This window comes from Schistocerca piceifrons, chromosome 8 (genome assembly GCF_021461385.2).
Source record: "Schistocerca piceifrons isolate TAMUIC-IGC-003096 chromosome 8, iqSchPice1.1, whole genome shotgun sequence".
NCBI classification, from domain to species: domain Eukaryota; kingdom Metazoa; phylum Arthropoda; class Insecta; order Orthoptera; family Acrididae; genus Schistocerca; species Schistocerca piceifrons.
This window is the reverse complement of record NC_060145.1, coordinates 360,097,358-360,115,322: the sequence shown is the minus strand read 5'-3', so window position 1 is coordinate 360,115,322 and position 17,965 is coordinate 360,097,358.

The following is a 17,965-nucleotide window of genomic DNA, read 5'->3' as shown; positions in this document are numbered from 1 at the left end:
TCAGCCAGAACATTATGATCACCGACGTACTATCGATACGAACCCATCCAGGAGATAGCAGCGTCACTTGGCGAGGAATGACTGCTACTCAGACACACCCGCGGTGAATGTGGTATCAGTGAGCGTACTGTCCGTACACAGGGTGCTCCATTGATAGTGACCGGGCCAAATATCTCACGAAATAAGCATCAAACGAAAAAACTACAAAGAACTAAACTCGTCTACCTTGAAGGGGGAAACCAGATGGCGCATAGGTCAAACAGATATCAACTGCGTATTTTTAAATAGGAACCCCCATTTTTTATTACGTATTCGTGTAGTACGTAAAGAAATGTTTTAGTTGGACCACTTTTTTCGCTTTTTGATAGATTACTGTTGAAGAGATGGCAGTACCATGACTTGCATACAGTCATAAAATATTGTCATCACTGACGACAACAGAACGCCATTACGCTTTCCAGCTGACTGTCTCATGACACCAGAGTAGCCATGCTTTGTGGTGTCGTTGTCTCATTGTTAGCCTGCTGAAATGCATATGTCATCTTAGTTTCAAATAACTTCCGGGAATTCAGCAAGGGAACACTTTCAGCGACCGCCGATATATCGGCGGGAGAATACCCCGCCATTTTAAAGGCAAACTGCAACGGACAGGAGGCGTACATGCAAATTCAAAACCTCGGTTCTCGGACTGAAGCAGGAAAGATAACACACACACTGAACACTAGTGCCACCAAAGATGACCAAAGTCAGAGCTATCGATAGTGAGACTATGAGTTCGCAGGTGAGGTAGCAGTGACTCTGTCCCTCTTAGTGCTGCTGCAAGAGCCGGCCGTTGTGGCCGAGCGGTTCTAGGCGCTTCAGTCCGGAACCGCGTGACTGCTACGGTCGCAGGTTTGAATCCTGCATCGGGCATGGATGTGTGTGATGTCCTTAGGTTAGTTAGGTTTAAGTAGTTCTAAGTTCTAGGGGACTGATAACCTCAGATGTTCAGTCCCATAGTGCTCTGAGCCATCTGAACCATTTTCAGCTGCTGCAAGAAGACGGTTCCCAACGGTCCCTGATGGCACAGTTGGTACAACTTGTGTCCGGATTCCGTCCGTGGATGATGTTTAGTCGGCTATCAGTACTAACATGATGCATCTATGTACACATTTACATCTACATACATTTTCCGCAAGCCACTTACAGTATGCGGCGGAGGAAACTCTGTAAAACTACTAGAGCCAGCCGTGGTGGCCGTGCGGTTCTAGGCGCTTCAGTCCGGAACCGCGTGACTGCTACGGTCGCAGGTTCGAATCCTGCATCGGGCATGGATGTGTGTGGTGTCCTTAGGTTAGTTAGGTTCAAGTAGTTCTAAGTTCTAGGGGACTGATGACCTCAGATGTTGAGTCCCATAGTACTCAGAGCCATTTGAGAACTACTAGTCACTTCCTTTCCTGTTCCACTCGTAAACAGAACGAGGAAAAAACGACTGTCTATATGCATCCGTATGAGCAATAAGTTCTCGTATCATCAGAAAACAAACACCTACCTTGTGCACCAGATAAAATAGTAAATGTCGTGTGACTAGGGCCTCCCGTCGGGTAGACTGTTCGCCAGGTGCAAGTCATTCGATTTGACGCCACTTCGGCGACTTGCGGGTCGATGGGGATGAAATGATGATGGTAAGGACAACACAACACCCAGTCCCTGAGCGGAGAAAATCTCCGACCGAGCCGGGAATCGAACCCGGGCCCTTAGGATTGAAATTCTGTCGCGCTGACCACTCAGCTGCTGGGGGCGAACGTCCGCCAGATCATTTCTCTATACAGAAAATTATAGCGATCCTATTACACTTCCTTGGCGCTCTCTTGACGATACCCTTGTCTTTGACGAGCTCTCGCATTCAACAACAACATACTGTCCAATTACTTAAGTAATCTTCAAACCAGTCACATGTTTGGGAACCTATTCAATATGCTCATACCTTCGTTAAGAATCTGCAGCGGGGCACCGTCTCAGAAGCTTTTCGGAAATCTAGAAATTTGTTACCTACTTGTGATCCTTCATCCATAGTTCGCAGCAGGTCATCTGAGGAAAGGGCAAGCTGAGTTTCGCAAGAGCCATGCTTTCTAAAACCGTACTGATTCGTGGATATAGGCTCCTCGGTCTCGAGGAAATTTACTATATTCGAACTGAGAATATGTACAAGAATTCTGCAACAAACCGATGTTAAGAGTATTGGTACATAATTTTGTGGGGCCGTTGTTTGACCCTTCTTAGGTACAAGAGTCACCTGTGCTTGCGGCTTTGCGCTGGGAGAGAGTTTCTCGATAACTGCAAGCTAAGTAAGGGGTCAATGCCGTCGAGTACTCTTCGTGAAACGGAACTGGAATTCCACTCGGGCCAGGCGACTTATTTCTTTTCAACTTTTTCAGTTGTTTCTCTACGCCAGGGATGTTTGTTACTATGTCGTCCATACGGGAGTTTGTTCGACGGTCGGACAGCGGTATGTTTGTTACGATTTTCCACTGGGGCATGTACTACGAAGACATCCAGAACCTGGTCGGCGCTTGTGTGAATGTTCCGCAAGACCACTGCTGAAAGCAGCGACGCACACCGGTGAACTAGGCCCTACATGCACAGCAGTCCATCGGTACACCATCAAGCTTCCTGCTGGCCCTCAGTGTGACCCCTTTCAAATGGTTGGAACTGTTCAACAGGAGTTCGCACTCGTCGGTGGGGCACGAGTATACTCCAGAATGAATGTTCCAGACGCTGTTCACCTATAAACTAGACCAGTTACTGCCTACAGTGTCAAAACAGTGAGAGTACAGACAGGATTCCTGAACGCCATCTGATCCCTAATGACCGTGACAAATGAATCACCACCGAGGGAGGTGGCGCAGTGGTTAGTACACTGGACTCGCAATCGGGAGGACGACGGTTCAATCCCGCGGCCGGCCATCCTGATTTAGGTTTTCCGTGATTTCCCTAAATCGCTCGAGGAAAATGCTAGAATGGTTCCTTTGAAAGGGCACGGCCGACTTCCTTTCCCGTCCTTCCCTAATCCGATGAGATCGATGACCTCGCTGTTTGGTCCCCCCTCCCCAAAACAACGCAACACAAATGAATCACTAACATTATAGCCTCTCAAACGGTTCAAACGGCTCTGAGCACTATGGGACTCAACTGCTGTGGTTATCAGTCCCCTAGAACTTAGAGCTACTTAAACCTAACTAACGTAAGGACATCACACACATCCATGCCCGAGGCAGGATTCGAACCTGCGACCGTAGCAGTAGCACGGTTCCGGACTGCGCGCCTAGAACCGCGAGACCACCGCGGCCGGCTATAGCCTCTCAGTAAGCACGTATTACATCCTGGTGTCACTGACAAACCCTTCAGGATGTTGCATATTTTTCGGCAGTGTATTTTTAACTGCTTCTCAGGCCATGTACGGCAAGAATACTAGTAACACTGTTACGCTCTCACTGATATGTTTGCACATTCTTTTCACCTTTCCCAGGTGGATCTGATGATCTAACTTACCTATTCTTGTCATTAAATAAAGAAAAAAGTGGCTATTAAAGACTCTTTTGCATTTACGTTCTACGCGCACTCTAAAACGTACGCCACAGAAAGGCGCGGCAAAATGATTCTACTGCCTGGAGCTTCATGTGACGGCAATGTGCACCGTCCCATCACCAGCTTCTTATCTGCACGCCATTATAATGTGCTGGATTATAAAATAACAAATGTAGGAAAAACACAACAGATGCAGACACAGAATTCGAACCTGCCGGAAGTCGCTGTGCCAGCTGGTGCTGCTGCCGAGGCCACGAGACTGCATATCCGCACAGCCGTTTCCGTGTTGTTGCGCAGTGCAGCCTTCCAGCCGTCCGTGGCCATGACTTCGGTGATGTGCCGCCTGATGAAGTCGACGGCCACGGTCTCCAGCAGGGGGCAGCCGTGGGTCGCGGCCAGCACGGCGCTGGCGGCCGCGTTCTCCACGCCGAGCCTCTTGACCGACTCGAGCTCGGCGTGCTTCTTGAGGACGGGCAGGCCGAACACGTGGGCCGCCATCAGCATGCTATCGGAGAGAGCCTCCGGCGGAGGCAGCCGGTCAGTGTACAGGAAGTTCAGCAGCTTCCGAAGCGTGCCCTCCTCTACGTCGTGTATGTGGAGGCAGTCGTCGGAAGCGTCCTCGAGCATGCTGGAGAAGACTGGGCTGCGGGAGCGCAACAGCGCGCTGTGGGCTGGAAGGCGAGAGCTGCCTACCACCAGGTAGACGTCAGAGAAGTCTGCGGACTCCAGCAGTGCCGACAGGTCGGCCGCCAGCGTGCCTCTGCCGTCCCGCCGCCGTCTTGTCGCAGCACTGCAAACATTCCACTGTTATTGAAAAACCTAAGCTATAAAGGCCGGAAACGTATTAAAAGTCTAGCTGAGGACCCGGCGTTACCGTATTAAATCCAATCATTATGAGTCCATCTCCTACTTTTCCCTTTCTCTGCCCATCTCGTCCTCCCTCCACTCTCTACCTTCTCAGCCCCCGCTCTCTGTCGATCTTCTCCTGCCCCTCTGTCCATCTGCTCCTCCCCCCTCTATCTCCTCCTCTACTCCTCTATCACCTTCTTCTCGCCTCTAAATTCATCTCCTCCACCCCTCCTCTTCCTCTCCTCTAAGACCATCTCCTCCTCCACCTCTCTCTTTTCACCTCCTCTTCCCCCTCTCTTTTGTCCATTTTCTCCTCTTTCTCCTCCATCTTCTTCTCTTCCCTGTCTCTGTCCATTTCCTCCACCCCCTCTTTGTCCATCTCCTTCCTCCTCTCTCTATCTCTTCCTCCCCCTGTCTGTGTCCATCTCCCCCCTCCTCGTCTCTGCCTGTTCATCTCCTCCTTCCCTTTCTTTTTCAACCTTTACCATTTCATTCCAATAGCAGTTTTTTTTTTTTTTTTGAGTCATCAGTCTTTTGACTGGTTTGATGCGGCCCACCACGAATTCCTCTCCTGTGCCAACCTCTTCATCTCAGACTAAAACTTGCAGCTTATGGGCTCAATTATTTGCTAGATGTATTGCAATCTCTCTGAGGTTCTTAGCCCAAAATATTTATTTCCAGGCAGTAACTAATATTTATGCCAAGTTTGGTTGAAATCGATCCAAGGATTTAGGAGGAGCTTCTTACCTGTGACTTTGCCCATGTACACAAGTGTCATTTTTTTTTTTTTTTGAGTCATCGGTCTTTTGACTGGTTTGATACGGCCCGTCACGAATTCTCCTCCTGCGCTAACCTCAACAGTCTTTTTCATCAGGCAGGAAAAATTCATACTCTGAGACTAACACTGCCAAGATGTTGAAGAAGGCGTAATGAATGTCGTTGCAAAGATAACATATTCAAATTGAAAGAGGTATGTCTCTTGCCACCCTTTCATAATTTTAAGATTTCATGATTTTCTTATGGCGCGATTTTGTTGCTCTCAGTATCACATTTTGAACCGATGCCAATGATTGAGAGATTAATACAGTGGGATTTTTTGTTTTATTTTCTGTTGAGATCAGCAGCCTCATCCTTTCCATTTCTAATTTCTTTGTCTGCATGATATGGAAGCATGAGTGTGTATTTCAGAATGTTTGGAGTAGATCAGAGAGGTTTTCCCTCAGAAATAGTCAAAAACGACTTTCCAATTTACGTTTCTCTCCTCCCAGTGTGAGGTCAAGGGATGTCCAGTAAAGTAATATGTAGCGAATTCTGTCTTCTTGATCTTTCTGATGGCCTAGAGAAACATGTGGGAGCTCTACCGGTTTTCTGTCTGACTCGATTGGCTATCTGAGCAGCTTCATCACCTTCCCTTGCAATAAAGCGAGGCGCCGTCCTCAGCGGATGAACGCAAGATGGTTTTTATTGAGACTCTTTTCCTGCAAATTTGAATGCGATGAGTGAGTTAGGGTGGTGTTAGGTTTGAAAGTATCAGCATTTTCATGTTCAGTTATTGATCAGTTATGCTTTTTCAATATTATTCGCGTGTGGATACCAGCAGCTTTGTGTGCCACTTCGGTTCTTGTGTTTATGATTTGTTCTTCCACAGTATTATCCCTCCATGTGGTCGTATAGCGCTGTTAAGTTTTGTGTTCCGGATTTTGCCTTAATTACCAGTGCAGTTAATTTAGCGCAGTTGAGTAAAATTCTTGAAGGTAATGAAATTCTAGTTTCGGAGCCGATTTGACGTCTTTTATGAAGGATGGTCCCACGTGTGTGTAATCTTGGGTTCCGTTTATTATTTCCTCTTCCCATCACCTTCAGTAAGTTTCGCCATTATAGCTCAAATGCGGACTGTTAATTTTCTTTCTCGAATCAGAACGTTAGCAGAATCTCGGCCATCTTTTTTATAGTACTGCACATCACGTGATGACAAAGCCGTGTTTTACGATCAATAGTCGCTCTTACCAGAGAGAACTCCAGTCTAAGAGCTTACTGAATATCCATGTCAATAATATCGAGCTCTTGTAAACAATTTTTTTGTTTAACGGTCTCTGCTACCCCAATTTGGTCCTGTTTACTTTATCCATTCGCAACCTCTAACCAAACCTAGTGACACTATTTGTCCTGAGGTGGATGAACCCTCACATGCATGGTGATACTTTCATTTTTTAACAGATGTTAGTAGAATAATTAAATTCTTTATGGTTATGTTAAAATTGGAACTTTCTTCTCCCTAGTGCTAATGGCGTCCTATGCCACGCCGTATTTAGAGGTGTTCTTGCTAATTAATTTCATTAATTTAACCAATGTCCTTCCATATGTATAAGGAACAATAGTAACATAAATTTAAACCTAATGTTAAGATCGTTCTTTTATGAGGAACGGAAATTTTATTAGTAAAATTTCAGTTCAACATAAAATACGAAGTATTTTGTTAATAAAATACTGGTAAGTTGAATTGGACCTAGCGGGCGCGCCACCAATACATTATCATACATGGTGCAGGACAGAGCACATGTGACGTCCCTAGCGACAGCGCGGCTATGTAAGCACGACATTCAACGACGGTCAACCTTTGACAACGGCACAGATCTTTGCCGTAAGCTCGTGGGTAGTTAAATATTTGACTTCGCTTGAAACCCGAGAATGCTTTATTAATGGAAATAGCCTCGAGAGTATGCATTCGTACTACATCCGCAAATTTTGTACCGATAGAGGTGGCGCAGTGACTAGCACACTGGACTCGCGCTAGGGAGAACGACGGTTCAAACCCGCGTCCGACCATCCTGATTTAGATTTTCCGTGATTCCCTAAATTGCTTCAGGTAAATGCCGAGATGGTTCCTTTGATGGGCACGGCCGACTTCCTTCTCCACCCTTCCCTAGTCCAAGCTTGTGCTCCGTCGGTAACGACCTCGTTGTCGACGGGACGTTAAACACTAATCTCCTCCTGAAATTTCTGATTTTTATGGGAATTAATCTTCAGTTCGAGTGACCCTCTGAAATACATCCACATAGTAGAACCATCCGAAAGTTGCACTAAATTCAGGTATGTGTGATGAATCACAATAGAATCGTTCGTCATCGTGTGGTCGTATGTGATCACATATTTTCCGTTCCGTACTTTTGTCATGAATATCAGATGTACTAGGTCTTTGTCTACCACTACTCAGTAGGACCTTTTCACATATGGTGGACGAAGTTTCCACTTCAGTGAGAATAGAGAGGAGTCAGACAACTTACTAAGATTGTCGAACTGCGTCGGCAATCGATCCCAAATTCATTTAGTATGGCGAAAGAATGGGTCCCTAGAAGGTGTAAGTCGAGGGTTACAGAAGAATGGTGAGTGATACCGCAGTTAATTATAAGTGAGTGATGGAAGATAGGGATAATTTTACTGCTTTACAAGTGTTGATAGCAAGGGCTTACAGTTATCAAACACCACGTACCTACGTACCTCTTTTAAAATCAACACAGAAGTCTATTAGGTTTTCATTTTTAAGGAACTGACAAGCATTCACGCAAACCAGTTCATTGTCGAATAAAGGAGGTTTGTCAAATAAAATTTTAATGCTCTACTTTATCGCTATTTAATAGAGACTGAAATAACATGACAAGTATGTTCCTCAGCGCCGAAATTTAAATCCATTCAGTTTTATTTCGTCCTCCAAACAAATGTTCAAATGCGCGTGAAATCTTATGGTACTTAACTGCTAAAGTCATCAGTCCCTAACCTTACACACAACTTAACCTAAATTATCCTAAGGACAAACACACACACCCATGCCCGAGGGAGGATTCGAACCTTCGCCGGGACCAGCCGCACAGTCCATGACTGTAGCGCCCAAGACCGCTCGGCTAATCCCGCGCGGCTATTTCGTCCTCCTTCCGATTAAAAAGACTGAAGTTTAGTAACCCTTATGGTCTCTCTGTATGGCCTGTCATAGTATCCGCTTGGGGGCGCCAGTACCTGAGTCACATCACATGATGATGACGCTTGGTTTGGGGCGCTCAATTGCACGGTCATCAGCGCCCGTACGAAATCCAATCTTTGCTCTGTCCAATGTAGCCGCTTGCACGAATGATGATGAAATGACTAACCACAGAAACACCCAGTCCCTGTGTAGAGAAAATCCCCAACCCCGATGGGGAATTGAACCCGGCACCCCGTGATCCAGAGGTAGCAACGCCAACTACTAGACCACGAGCGGCGGACGTCATATCACATCGAGTCCGGTGTTCTCTTGGCTGCAAAGCACGTTCCGCCACAGCTGATCTGTCGTTACTTCCTTTCTACAGTCGCCCTTTGTGTTTGTCTAGTCGTTTTCTGACTGTTCTTGGGAGTACTCACTTAGGCGTCTTCGCTGCTGCCCAGTAGCCTGTTCATGTACTCGGTTCTAGGCGCTTCAGTCCGGAACCGTGCGACTGCTACGGTCGCAGGTTCGAATCCTGCCTCGGGAATGAATATGTGTGATGTCCTTGGATTAGTTAGGTTTAAGTAGTTCTAAGTTCTAGGGGACTGATGACCTCAGATGTTGTCCCATAGCGCTCAGAGCCATTTGAACCATTTGCTCCTGTACCATACAGGTGCGTTTGTCGATTACGGCGGTATTCCGTTTCGTCAAGATCTTATCGCTGTAATCTATAAATTCACCTGAAAGATACAGGAACTCTGAAACTTGGTCAAGGATGCTCGCAAGCCGCATAGAAAAAGGAGGAACTTAAAGATACTTAATTGTGGAGAGGTGTTCGAGGGTACTGCTAAAATAAAGCTCGAAAACTGAGCAAAGAATACAAAGGCAACTGTAGATGTACAGAGAAAGACGGAATGTGCTTTGCATCTAGAAGGCCATTGGGTTCGAGGTGATATTACTTAGGTACTGGTAGCCACAAGTGGACACTGTGCAAGGCTATACAGTGAGGCCGTAGAGGTTAATAAACGCCCCACTCACTTTAATCGAAAGGAAGAAGGTGTGAAACTTGATGGTATCGAGATTCCAGCGCTGAAGAAGATATGTGCCTGTCTTCCACCAAGGGATGATAGCAATAACGGACGGCAGCTACAGACAAGGCCCAATTGCGTCGGTTTTTCAAGACATGTGACGTCACATCTCCGCGCAGGAGTATGCTGAAACTAAATTTTACTTCAGCCAGTAGCGAGCAAGAGTGTACATCAGATCTTCATAAAAACGGCAGACTTTCTTGAAAATATCCTCCGCAGAGGGTGACGAAACGTTGGGTTTCAACAAGAAAAACAACCGCCCATGGCATAATGGCCTGGAATATTTTAATAAGTGTATCATCTGAATGTATCATGTCATCTTCCAACCTGTAACAAGACCGTCTGGTTTGTCATGTAACCTTTCCTAGTAAGGAATATTCACCATAGGCAAATAGGACACTCTTCGTTGTGTTACAACAAAAATTTTCATAGAACACGTGGAATTAGCACCGCACCTTCACGTGTGTATCTCTGAAACGAAACAGTTCTATGAAATCATATGTCATTATTAAAGTTGACGAAGGTGTGACCAATGATTTATAAGAAACACTATCAACATTGCAACTACGTAATAAGTAACTTAACGTTCACGTGAGCAGTCCGTTATTATTAAGCTTGGACAAAAATAGAAGTGCAAGTTTTGAAAATAATGACCTATCAGAACAAATGGGCAGTAACTACAATATGATGAAATGGCTGTGATGATTTTTAAATACGTAATGTTACCAAACAATTTCATGAAGCGAAAATGTGGTCCTTTCAAATGGATTTTAGAAACCAAACAGCTTTAACTAATTTTAGTGACACTACTCAATGTTACCATTTCGTATCAATAGAACAGTTAATTCCTTCTGTCACTGTTCGATGTTTTACGAAAGATACAATTTTATCATGATGGGTATAACTGTCATCAAAGCTTTGAAATCATGCATAACAGTTTGTTTTTCAAATTATAATTTTTTCAGAACTACTGAGAGATTTACTTTGAAGAGTTTGTGACAATATGACCTGTGTTAAGCCTTCCTGGCAGATTAAAACTATGTGCTGGGCCGGGACTCTAAACTTAGACCTCTACCTTTCGCGAGCAAACGTTCTAGCGACTTTTTTCCGTTCTTATCATCTGTTTCTCCGTCATTTTGCATTGGCAGTTGTGTGTGGACGTCGCGTGAAATCTGTTTTATTGATGAAAACTTCACTTAGTGTTTTTTTTTTTATTATTATTACAGAAGGTTGCCGAACACGCTGAGCCTACACCGACGAAGAATCCAAGCACGACTCACTGCCCGCCCTCACAGATTTACTTCAGTACCTCATCTCCTACCTTTGCCCGCAAAAGGCAAAGATCCATTCCTGGCCCAGCACACAGTTTTAATCTGCCAGGAAGTTTCAGTGTACACTCCGATGTAGAGTGAAAATCCACTCTGGAAGCTTATCTGTGTACTGGAGTACGTATAGCTGAAGTAGACACCTTATTTTATTGGTGGGTCGGAATTTTCCTTTCTCTGTCGCAATGTCTCCACTGTAAGTTTATGGCTAATACTCTATGGTGTTAAACGGCCTCCTCCCTCCTCTCACTATACTGCCACATTTCATAACATCGAGCCAAATCTCTCCGCTGGAGACGATCATTATACAGCACTGCTGATCACGCACACTGCTGGCCAGTGGCTGATTCTTTGGTCTGTGGAGTGTAGCTCTCTCTCAGATATTAACAAAATGTTTACAAACACATTATGTCTTTCATGACGTGTATTCCAGTAATCGCTTATTATTCAAGTCTTCAACAAAAATTTTAAAACGTACTATTGAGAGGCAGTGGATATCTAGTGGTACACTGAGGTACTCCTACGAATGTGGTGCACTGTGGCAGTCACTTAAAGCGTTCAAGGCAACCGTCGGCGCTGAGATTGTGCTACATGTTTGTAGAAAATTGTGGCGTGTCTTTTTTCTTTCTTTTTGTAGATCATTGACCGTGAAAGTTAGTGTATCTAAAGTTACTGTAACGGTATACTACTAATGTTATGGGTGATTTCGAAACAAAAAGTAGTATGTACTTTTGACATAAATGTATTATATCTTGGGTCCGTTTTTGCTTGTTATTTAGGGCTATAACTTGTTTTAGGTATTATGAGTTCTTGAAAGTTTCGAGATGTGGGATTGTCTCTACGAAAAATGCGACATTGATTTCAGATATATGACGTGAAATGAAATGAAGGGTGGTTGAAAATTGTATGTCCCAGTGGTTCCAAAGTGAGACCGCAACTTTAAAATAATTGATTGTTTACTTTTTGCCAATCTCTTCTTTTATTCGTTGCTTAGTGTGGGTAATAAAGGTTAATTTTGTGAAAAATTTTAAAATTGTATTCGAAGTGAAACTACCTCCTTAAAATAGTTGCGTTTTTACTTTTTGTCAATTTTTTCTTTTATTCGCTACTTACTATGACGATAATGCACAATTTTGTGAAAAATTTTAAAATTAACTTTTTTACATTTCTGGGACTCGAAAGGTTAAGAAAATTCCAATTATGCATATACAATACTAAAGTTGAAATATTTCTACACCCACTAACAGTAGGCACTTGTTGGTATTTTTATAACAGACTGGTGCATACACGGAGACATTTCAAAGTAAATTACGTGATAAATTGTGAGGAGAAAGAAAAGTTAATTGTGCATCTATGCTTGAAATTTAATGTGTGCTTACAACTTGCATTTCCCCTCCTCCCTTTCTAGTTCGCATTTCAAAGTTTTTATTGGCCGAAAATAGAGACAATTTAATTATTTTTTGGATAAAGAGACAAGAATCACGTATGAACAAAAAGAACGAATGGCAGACCGAAGACGAAGTGCTCGCATTTGAAGCATTATAAGACTAGCATGGAATATTACGCCCCCACTGTATCTCGAAGAAGCAATGATGTAAAAGAAATAAAGCTTCAGCTGTGGGATCAAAATTCATAATAAATGATAAGTTTTGCTGATGACATTGCTATTCTCAGTGAAAGTGAGGAAGAACTGGAGGGGTTGTTAAATGGAATGAAACAATCTAATGAGGACACATCCTTGATTGACAATAAACTGTAGATAGACGAAAGTAATCAGGAGTACCAGAAATAAGGTTAAAATTAATATCAAAATTGGGGATGTTGAAAACTCATGATCGAACTTAGCTGTATCACTCCAAAATTTAATACACAGCTGGCTTCGATGTATACATCACACAACCAAAATGAGCCACAACGCTTCATCAGAAAGACAACTGTAGAGCCGGCCAGTGTGGCCGTGCAGTTCTAAGCGCGTCAGTTTGGAACCGCGTGACCGCTACAGTCGCAGGTTCGAATCCTGCCTCGGGCATGGATGTGTGTGATGTCCTTAGGTTAGTTAGGTTTAAGTAGTTCTAAGTTCTAGGGGACTAATGACCTCAGCAGTTAAGTCCCATAGTGCTCAGAGCCATTTGAACCATTTGAACAACTGTAGAAATGGTAAACCATACACAACTTGTTGAGAGCTTGCACTTTGAAATCGTAATCAGATGTAATACATCTCATAAGCATCATAAATCATCATGGTACAAGCCAACCTCTCCACTAAACTCAAATTAAAAAATAGATAGAGCATCTCATAGTTTTGTGATGAAGTACTGTACTAGACAGAATTGAGTTAACAGCCGATCCTCAGTACAGAACACATCGTCAAAGATGTTAGACTGGCAGGAAGAGATCCTATAGCACACCAAAGATCAGCCATATATTGTCAAAGCTCAGATAATACTCGAGACATGCTACATTACTATTATCTATTATTGACTCAGTAATAAAATAAAAAAAGGAATAAAACTTTTCATTGCCTTCTTAATGGTTGCGTGATCTTTCACATTACAGTCACACTTATTAATGAGCATAGCGATAACTATGCGTTTTGTGGTTCTATGATGCTTCGTCAGACAGCTAGTGAAAATTTCTCTAGGAATATTCTATTTCGGACATCTTTTTGTTCATTTAAAACTCTGTCCAATCGGTCTTTTAGATGGATGTAAATTTAAATTTCCTTCATCACATACAGGACTTGACCTTTCCGTAACTTACGATACTTGTAGTGATTTATTAATATTAGGTATTTTATGGTTCGAGTCTTTAAGTGTGCAGAAGAGGTGGATGGACTATTGTCACTTACTACAGTGTGCTCTTTAAATAGTGTGCGAACTTTCCTTCCTGTTTGTCCAATATAAAGTTTTGAGCAATCTTCACGGTTTGTTTTCTATATTCCTGACTGAAAAAAAGGCTCTGAATTCCCTGGTGTCTGTCTCAATAATCATTGTAGATTGTTAACGTTTCTGTAACTTCGTATTCTTGAAACATAGAATAATAATGTGGAAAGCAAAGCCTGAATATGACCTTAAAAAAACTTTGTTTTTCTAGTGTTCTGATTAAAGTTATTTCTGATTAAAGTTATTTCATCTACATAATTGGGCGTATTGTGTTGGCTTTCTTTTTGAATAATGTGTCCTCTAAGTTTTTATAACTGTTATTTATAGTAGCATTTCGGGGAATATTTAATTCTTTTTCAATTTTTCCTTTTTCCAGTGGTAGGTTGACCAGTCTCTGTATCACAGAGTGAAAATCTGCAAGTTTATATGCCCTCGAATGGAATTATTGGTTGTGGCTGACTATATCTATCGGTGGTTTACGAAGGAAGAAAGGAAGAAAGGGTTTAACGTCCCGTCGACCTCGAGGTCACGAAAGACGGAGTATAAGCTCGGTCTGTGTCAAAGATGAGGAAGGAAATCGGCCGTGCCCTTTCAAAGGAACCATCCCGGCATTTACCTGGAGCGATTTAGGGAAATCACGGAAAACCTAAATCTGGATGGCTAGACGCGGGTTTGAACCGTCGTCTTCCCGAATGGGAGACCATTGTGCTAACCACTGCGCCACCTCGGTCGGTGTTGGTTAACTATCGAATTTATGTTCATATTTCTCATTTGAAATTTTTTTCTTTAGGGTCTTTTTCGCAGTCATGAATACAGAATATTAAGTGTGAAGAATTCTCAATATTTTATATGAACAAACAGGAAGGAATGTTAGCACACGATCTAAAGAACACATGACAATAAATGATAATTTCCCGTCCACCTTCGTTGCATACTTTAAAAAGACACCAACCACAAAATACCTAATAATAATAAAGCACTACAAATATTACGTAAGTTACAGAAAGGTAAAATCAGGAATGTGATGAAAAAATTGAAATTTACATCCATATAAAAGACTAGTCGGACAGAGTTTTAAATGTACAAAAAGACTGGCGAAATAGAAAATTTTTAGACCAATTTTCACCACTTCTACGACTTGCAGTCGCATTAATGGGGCCACCGACAATGTTCGACGTCAACGTGCAGTAACCACTCACAGACGACAGGCAGCAGCACTAGCAGTAGAGGGTATACAAAGCGTGTCGGGCTGGGGGGGGGGGGGGGGGGGGGGGACGCTAGAAGAACAGTGCAGCCGTTCACATAATGCAGAGACGAAGTGATTTATCTGGCGACCAATAGGGAATAACATTGGCTTTAGGGCAAGGTTCAAATGGTTCAAATGGCTCTGAGCACTATGGGACTTAACATCTGAGGTCATCAGTCCCCTAGAACTTAGAACTACTTAAACCTAACTAACCTAAGGACATCACCCACATCCAAGCCCGAGGCAGGATTCGAACCTGCGACCGTAGTGGTCGCGCAGTTCCGGACTGAAGCGCCTAGAACCGCAAGGCCACTCCGGCCGGCCTCAGGGCAAGGGATGGATGCATTTGCGAAATGGCTGTTAACTGTTCACATGCTGCCGCGTTAAAGTACATCGTGTTATGCAAAACCGGCGGCGAGGCAGCAGTAGTACACCACGGGCCATAGATGACAGAGGTGAACAAGGGCTGCAGAGATATGTACGGGCGAATAGACGTTCAGCTATCGAGCAGTCCAGATCAACCAAGGGGCTACAAACTGTGACTCCCCAACGAATGTTCAGGGAACGTTGCTAGACCTTCGCAGCAGGCGCCTGGTTCATGGTAGCTATTGTTAATCGGCGGCGATTGATGGAAATAGCAATTTGCCATCTGCCTGATGGAGCAAAAGGCGTGATTCATCTGAAAAAAGCCACCTGTCGCCATTTAGTTGACGTTTAGTCGTGGTCAACTGGACTTCGACTAAGTGGTAACAGGTGTAACAGGTGGCCTTTTCAGATGAATCACGCTTTAAGCTCTTACGGACAGATGGCCGTTGACGTGTACTGCGTGAAACGTCTGAAAGGAAACATCGTGCAAGCAGGAGTGAGCGTTATGATCAGGGGAATCTTTCCGTGGAATCCCCTGGGTGACGTCGTCATTCGGGAAGCCACAATGGATCAACGTAAGTGAGCATCTATCAGTTTGTTTTTACCGGCACAATGGCATCTACCAGCAGGACAATGCAACGAGTCACACAGCTCGTACTGTACACGCGTGGTTCGAAGAGCACCGGTATCAGTTTACCATGCTCCTCTGATCACCAGACTCTGCGTATCAAAACCCAATCTATAAGACAACCCTGATCAAGCTGTTTGTGACATGGATTTTTAGGCGAGAAACCTAGTGCATAGTGCAGCTACGCACGGCACTGGAATCACTATGGCTCCACATCCCTGTCGATACCTTCCAGAACCTCACTGACTCTCTTCCTGCACTGCAAAAGATGGTTATTCAGCTTTTGGCAAGTCATCACATTGCTGTTATTGGACAGTGTAGAACAACAGAACATGTAGGAATCACTATCCTCATTTAAAAAATACGACTTCAATGCTAAAAATGGCGCAATTAAGTACATCATTGAAGATTTTATTCGATTTTCATTAATGTTTCGTATCACTACTGTGATCAACTATATATGTAAGATCCATCTAAATACTATTCGGAAGTGACATGCTCGCATAATAACAAAACAACTTGTTTTACGGAAATTTCATGCTGTCGTATTTACATCAATGATGAACGAGAATTAATATATATAAGGACCTAACCTATATGGGTTAGTTAGCGAATTTCAGAAAAATAGTTATAATCTTCTTAGCTTAGGTACATTAAAAATATCGACCCTATACAAAAGAGCTTTGCAACAACTGCTCAAAAATAACATACTCCTAAAATTACTAAGAACTATTTCCAATTTATTTTGTGAAAATTATATGCAGTCATAGGAGCAAAAACATACATGGCATGATATACTATTAACGACTGCTCTATAAAGTAAGTTATAATCCTTCTAGTAGATCTTGGGATATGAATTATTCTTACGATAAATTCGTAAGTGATACTAATGCACCTAAATCATAATGGTTCCGTTGTAGAAAATTGGAAATGGCTTAAAACCGAAATTGTACAATCGTACATCAAATAAAGAAAATTTCAGATGAAGGCATAAGAAAATCATTTCAAAAATTCAGCAGTTCTGTTGGTGATTGTTGTTACAAGTAGCACAAAGTGAAAGTCATGTGAAGATTGGTAGGACGCCCCGAGTAAGCCTTCTTAAAGCCAATAAGACCTTTACTCCATAACAGCCACGCCCCAAAACCTGTATTACATGGAACTGATCATGATTTCGAAGCACAACCTTATGACTAAGTACTATCTTTTCCAAAAACATCACCTGACATTAACAGGTCCAAAGCTGATTATCATTTATATCCTCCGTGTGGGAAATATTCAGAATGCGACCTGATAATTTAAGTTCTGTGACACATTATTGAAAAATATAATTTGGATTGACATTGACTCTGATCATTTAATTACGAGTTGTGCCTATTCTAATGTTCATTTACCTTAAATAGTAACATTCACTTCTCAATAGGAGGGTACCGTTAACGACAGGACTATTATGACCTCAAATAATGAGCATGTCATTTATAACCAATATCTGGAAATCGTGACCATATGTTACATTAATATCATGCGTGACAGGGTAGCCTACAGCGTACATGCCGGCCGAAGTGGCCGTGCGGTTAAAGGCGCTGCAGTCTGGAACCGCAAGACCGCTACGGTCGCAGGTTCGAATCCTGCCTCGGGCATGGATGTTTGTGATGTCCTTAGGTTAGTTAGGTTTAACTAGTTCTAAGTTCTAGGGGACTAATGACCTCAGCAGTTGAGTCCCATAGTGCTCAGAGCCATTACAGCGTACATACATAAAGTATTTGATCAAAAGTATCCGGACGGTATTAGGATAAGAGTATCCTTCGGATTTACGACAGTTTGGGCTCTTGAGCGGATGCTTTCGATGAGGTGCCTGAATGTCAGTGGAGGAATGTTAGCTCATTCTTCGTCAAGTATCAGCACCAGAGATGATAGTGCTGTGAACTTCGTAAGTCATCTGAAATGTGTCCCATTCGGTTCAGGACGGAACTGTGGGCTGGCCAGTCCACTTTAGGAATGATATTGTCCCCCCCCCCCCCAGATCAGATATTGCTTAGGTTGCGCTATCTTGCTGATAGAA